Below are 6,420 nucleotides of genomic sequence, written 5' to 3' on the forward strand. Positions count from 1 at the left end.
TTCTTCTTCCAGCGATAGCTCCAGTAGCGGCGGCTATGACCAGCCGCCGCGCCCGCTTCGAGGTCGGCAGCGGGTCATCTCGTCGCCGCGCACCGGTGAAACGCGAGGAGGGGTCTGGCTGAGCCCAAGAGAGCGCCATTTACCCATCCCCGCGGGTGGCTGTAGGGCACATGCCGCTTCTGTTTTGTCCTTTCTTCCTGCATTAAGAGAGACAAGTATGTGGCCCTGTAGGGGCGTGCAACGAACCATGATCTCCAAGTTGCTATGCCATGTTTATTTTTCCTATGTTATGTTGCAGCGTTAACGTTTCATGTAGGTGCGTAGAAATAACTTAGCTCGACGCGCTTGAAGTAGTAGATTCCGTCTCAAGAGGCGCGCGTTAGTGCCTGATGAGGCCTCCATGGCTCGGGAGGCGTTTGGGGACTGCAAAAAATTCATATCAGGAAACTCCTATCCTCCGAGCTCTTCCAAGCCCTGGTCGCAGGCGTAGCCAGCCATGACCTTGCGCCTTGCATCGCGGTACCCGAGGGGCACAGATTGAGGGAGGTGCGCCAATTTGTGAGCTCGAGCGAGGGTGCCTTGTGAAGAATAGGAGAAATGCTCACGAGGGAGAACAGAAAAAACGCTCACGAGGGCCCCTGTCCAGCCCCCTCGCGAGGCATGCGAGGGAGAGAACGGGTCAAGACGGGGAACCGGGGGCAGAAAAAGGGGCAAAAAGGCAGGGGAACCAACCAGCGAGGAACACCAGAAATCAAATTCTCATTAAAGAGGGGCAAGCCAACTGTGGAAAGGAAATGAAAAGCCGTGTCCGACACCTAGTCTAGTCTTGTCTTCTCACCAGCGGAGCTAAGTGCTGCCACTAAGACATGGGAGGGAGCCCCCGAGGCCTGAGGGTGGCACTCTGGAGACTCCGGGGCGTGTACAGCCCCACTCATTATTACGTGAGAGTGTCACGAGCGGAGACCTTCACAGGCACTGGGCCTTTCTTCACGGGCACTGGGCCTTTCTTCATGGGTAAAACTTCCGGAGGTGCTGGATGTTCGGCATTCTGGATAGGGGTCCCGTCCTGTGTCTCCAGGCGCGCGGCGCCAGGCCTGGAGACGTGGGCGACCCGAAACGGGCCGTCCCACATGGGTGAGATCTTGTCCAACCCTTCCCTAGAGAGCACCCGCCTCAGGACGAGGTCACCCAGCTCGAGCGTCCTGGAGCGGATGTTGCGGCCGTGGTACCGCCGCAGCGCCTGTTGGTACCTTGCGGCTCGGAGCGAGGCTTCACGGCGGCGTTCCTGCCCCAGCACGAGGTCCATCCCCCGCATGGCGTCCTGCTGTGTTTCATCAAACGCCAAAACCCGCGCGGAGTGATGCCTGACCTCATGTGGGAGAACAGCTTCTGCTCCGTAGATGAGGAAGAACGGGGTCTCGCCAGTTGGCTTGGTGGCGGTGGTGCGGATGGACCACAGTACGGATTGGAGCTCGTTGTCCAGCCCATGCCGCAGGCCTCGAGCTTCCTCTTGAAGGTCCTGGTCTTGATACCCCTCAGGACTTCCGCGTTGGCGCGCTCGGCCTGGCCGTTGCTCCTGGGGTGCGCCACGGAGGCGTAGCAGATCTGCGTTCCAAGGTTAGCACAATATGTTTTGAAGAGATTGCTACTGAACTGTGAGCCGTTGTCGGTGATGATGCGGTTAGGGACCCCAAATCGGCTTACGAGGCCCTTGATGAACTTGACTGCCGACCCGGCCGGGATGGTGCGGACGGCTTCCACTTCCGCCCACTTAGTGAATTTGTCGATGGTGACGTAGAGGTAGCGGTAACCTCCGGGCGCTCGAGGGAATGGGCCCAGGATATCCAGCCCCCAGAGCGTGAACGACCATGAGAGCGGGATGGTCTGGAGGCCCTGAGCTGGCTGGTGGATCTGCTTGGCGTGGAATTGGCAAGCCTCGCAGGATTTCACCAGCTCGGCCGCGTCGTTGAGTGTTGTGGGCCAGTAGAACCCGCTACGAAAAGCCTTGCCGACTAGGGTGCACGACGATGAGTGGTGCCCGCAGTCTCCGGCGTGGATGTCAGCCAGCAGCTCATTCCCCTGCTCCCTGGAGATGCATCGTAGAGAAACATCATTTGGCCGCTTTCTGTATAGCTCACCGTCCTGAATGCAGTACGCCGTAGCCTACCGGGCCACACGCTCGGCGTCTTCTTCCTTCTCCGGCAATGTGCCCTGCGTCTAGTATGCCTTGAATTCCTCGATCCAACACCCCTCCTGAGGCTCGAGCGCTAGGAGCAGGCACGCTCCCGAGGTCGGGCCGCAGGCGGGGGCTCCCGAGGCTGGTGGCTGGGGGAGTTCCTCCTGAGGTGGCGCCGGTTCCGCAGGTGGAGGTGCCGCAGAAGGCTTGAAGAGCCGCTCCTCAAAGACGCCAGGCTCTTGGGGTAGCCGCTTGAATGCTCTCTTGGCGATGTGATCGGCCTCCTTGTTGGTGCCACGCGGCACGTGCTGTAGCTCCAGGCCCAGGAACTGCTTCTCCATTTTGCGTACCTCCGCGAGGTATGCCTCCATGTGCTCATCCCTTGGCTCATACACCTTGTTGGAGAAGTTGACGAGGAGCTGCGAGTCTCCTTTGATGGTTAGGCATTTCACCCCTAGGGCCACCGCAGCCCTGAGGCCGGCGAAGAGGCCTTCATACTCTACGATGTTGTTGGAGACTTTCTCGCTCTGCTGGAAGCAAAGCTGCACGGCGTAGTAAAGCTTGTCCCGAGTGGGCGAAATGAGCACGGCTCCAGCCCCCGTGACCTAGCGTGCGAACGCACCATCGAAGTACATGACCCAGCCATCTGGTGCTTCACTCCCTGGCGAGAGGGATCGGTTCTCGCCTGCTTCAAGTTCCAGGGCGTCGGTCCATTCGGCCACAAAGTCGGCGAGTGCAGCCCCCTTGACGACCGGCCCTAGTTGTGCTGAACTCCAAGTCAAATGCTTGCAACTCGATCTTCCATTCGGCAACCCTTCCAGCATCATTGGGGCTCCTGAGGACTCTCTCCAACAGGTAAGTTGAGACGACCTTGATGGGGTGACCTTGGAAGTAGCAGCGCAGCTTACGCGAGGCTACCAGGAGCGCGAGCAAGAGCTTCTGAGGCATGGGGTATCGTGCTCTCGCATCCCGTAGCACTGTGCTAAGGAAGTACACCGGGTGCTCGACGAGGGCGGGAGAGTTGGCAGAGTCTTTGGCTCTCGGGGGCTGAGGTGTTTCCTGCGGATCTCCAGCTTCAGCGGCTTGATGACTTGCCGGGGCAGCCGGCGCCTCAGGAGCATTGCCTTGGTGTTGTGCTTCCTCGTCCAGCTTGGTGACTTCACTTGGCGGGCCCTTGACTTGACGCTCTTCTCTGAGGGCCACCAGCGCCACGCTGGCGGAATGGGGCATGGCAGATAGGTAAAGCACCAAGGGCTCGAGAGGACGAGGTGCCACCATCACGGGCGGGCTGGTCAAGTATCTCTTGAGGTCTTTAAACGCTTGGTCAGCCTTCGGGGTCCACTCAAATGGGCCCTTCTTCTTCATCGGCTTGAAGAATGGTAGGGCGCGTTCTCCCAACTTAGAGATGAAGCGCCCCAGCGAAGTCACGCAACCGGCAAGCTTCTGCATCTCTTTGAGGGTTTGCGGTGGGATCATGTCTTCGATCGCCTTGACCTTCTCCGGGTTGGCCTCGATCCCCCTGTGGGACACGAGAAAGCCCAGCAACTTGCCGGAAGGGACACCAAACCCGCACTTCTCTGGGTTGAGCCGCAAGTCCACCTGGCGCAGACTCGCGAAGGTCTCCTCCAGGTCCTGAATCAAAGTTCTTGCCTCCCGAGATTTCACCACAATGTCATCAACGTAAGCCTCAGTGTTTCTCCCGAGCTACCGCCCCAAGGCGATGTGCATCAACAGCTAAAAGGTTACTCCTGCGTTGCGCAGTCCGAATGGCATGCAAGTGCAGCAGTATACCCCACACGGGGTCAAGAAGGCCATCTTCTCCACATCTTCTACCGCCATCTTGATCTGGTGGTAGCCTGAGAACGCATCTAGGAAACATAGCAGGTCGCACTCGGCGGTGGAGTCGACAATCTGGTTGATGCGCTGCAGCGGGAATGGGTCTTGAGGGCAGGCCTTGTTGAGGTTGGTGAAATCGACGCACATGTGCTCCTTTCCTACTTTCTTCGGCACGACGACGGGGTTCGTGAGCCATTAAAGGTGCCGGACCTCGCGAATGACGCCTGCTGCCTCCAGCTTGCGAGTTTCCTGGATGATGAACGACTGCTTCTCTATGGACTGTCGCCGTGCCCTCTGCTTCACAGGGCGCACGTTGGGGCATACCTTCAGATGATGCTCAATCACTTCTCTTGGGACCCCAACTAGCTGCTTGGCCTCCCAGGCGAACACTTCCTTGTTCGCCCGGAGGAAGTCCACCAACTCCCTTTCTTGATCTGAGGCGAGGTCGGCGCTTATGGTGAAGGTGGCGCCCGAGGCCCCATCCTCGTCGACCGGTATTTGCTTCGTCTTGGCCTGGCCTTGAGTGAATTGCTGCTTCTTCTTGGTTAGCGCAGCTCCCTTGCCCCGGGGCACGGCCTTGTCGGCCGGGCAAGCTGCCGTCGTGGCCCTGAAAGCGAGTTTGAGGGCAGCCAAGGCTTCCTTGGTGTGCCCTGCCACCGTGAGGACGCCCTTCCTTCCAGGCATCTTCATGAGGTTGTAGGCGGGGTGAGTAGCTGCCAAAAATCGGGCCAGCGCCGGGTACCCAAGGATGGCATTGTACGATAAGTCAATGTGGGCGATGTCGAAGTCGATTAGCTCGGTGCGGTAGTTGTTGCGGGTACCGAAGGTCACGGGGAGACGGATCTGCCCCAAGGGGTTGGAGGAGCCGCCATCCACCCCGGAGAAGGGCTTGGGGCGGAGCCGCTCAAGCGGTACGTGAAGGAGGCTAAAAGCCTCCACAGAGAGCATGTTGAGGCTGGCGCCGCCGTCGATGAGGGTCTTGGTAACGGCTACGCTGCAGATGGTGGGCGTGCAAAGCATCGGGAGCACGCCCGAGCCGACGGTGGTGGCTGGGTGATCCCCTGAGTCGAAGATCAGGTCAGCCTTGGGCGCCACCCAACCCGGGGGAGCCCCCTACCGCGTGGAGGCGGCGTCGATCTGGCGAAAGAACGGCTTGGTGTGGCGGTCCGAGGGCGGCGCCTGCGAGCCGCCGACGAGAGCCGCGACGATGGGGGGTGCGGGTACCCCAAAGCGCGCGATGAAGAGGTCGCGCAGCTCCACTCAGGAAGCCACGGAAGATCCCAGCAGATGGAGGAGCCAGGCCCGCGGCACACTAGAAAGGGCCATGGGGAGCCAGTTGGCCATGACCTTCTTGTCGCCCCCGGCCTCCAGGATGGCCTCCTCGTACATCAGGAGGAAAGCCGACGGGTCTGCCATGACGTCGTAGCGGGGTGGCATCTTCGGCTTGAACTTGGGCGGCCACTGCACCTGCCATAAGGAGGAAGCTATCGTCAAACATGCCAATTTCTTTACCACATCATCTTGGTGGCATCACATTACATCAACCAAGGTTTCATGTGTTTCTGATATTTTTTATTTTTTGGAATTAAAATGCCATGTCACTCCATGCATACGTATGCATGTGTCCATGTTGTGAGACAAATATGTTTGAAAATTCCTTCTAATTTACTGCACATGGAATTAACTCGCACACAAGTACACAAATATGATTTTTCAAACCGTTTTAGTCAAGCGTTGCATCTAGATGTAGTTCGAATTTGAATTACGATTATTAAATGGCTAGCAAATCACTTAAATGTCTTTAAAAGGTCAAATGCCCCTAGAATTTTACCAAATTTCACATTATAGTTGTAGTAGTGCATGTTAGACGTAGAAAAAAATTGAAGGCCGTAAGAGGAAGCTATCTCCCGTTCGTCATCAAACATGCATGTTGCCTCTCAGAACCACGAGCCTTCTAGTCTGTTGCTCCGGTTTGTCAGGGGTGTGTGTCCAAACTTTCGTCAAACATGCCAAGTTCTTTACCACATCATCTTGGTGGCATGACATTACATCAACCAAGGTTTTCATGTGTTTCTGTTTTTTTTTCATTTTTTGGAATTAAAATGCCATGTCACTCCATGCATACGTATGCATGTGTCCTTGTCATGAGACAAATATGTTTGAAAATTCCTTTTAATTTATTGCACATGGAATTAACTCACACACAAGTACACAAATATGGTTTTTCAAACAGTTTTGGTTAGGCGTTGCATGTAGATGTAGTTCAAATTTGAATTACGGTCATTAAATGGCTAGAAAATCACTTAAATGTCTTTAAAAGGTCAAATGACCCCTGGAATTTTCCAAAATTTCACATTATAGTTGTAGTAGTGCACGTTAGACGTAGAAAAAATGGAAGGTCGTAAGAG

The sequence above is a fragment of the Triticum aestivum genome, chromosome 4D (assembly GCF_018294505.1).
Source record: "Triticum aestivum cultivar Chinese Spring chromosome 4D, IWGSC CS RefSeq v2.1, whole genome shotgun sequence".
Taxonomy (NCBI): domain Eukaryota; kingdom Viridiplantae; phylum Streptophyta; class Magnoliopsida; order Poales; family Poaceae; genus Triticum; species Triticum aestivum.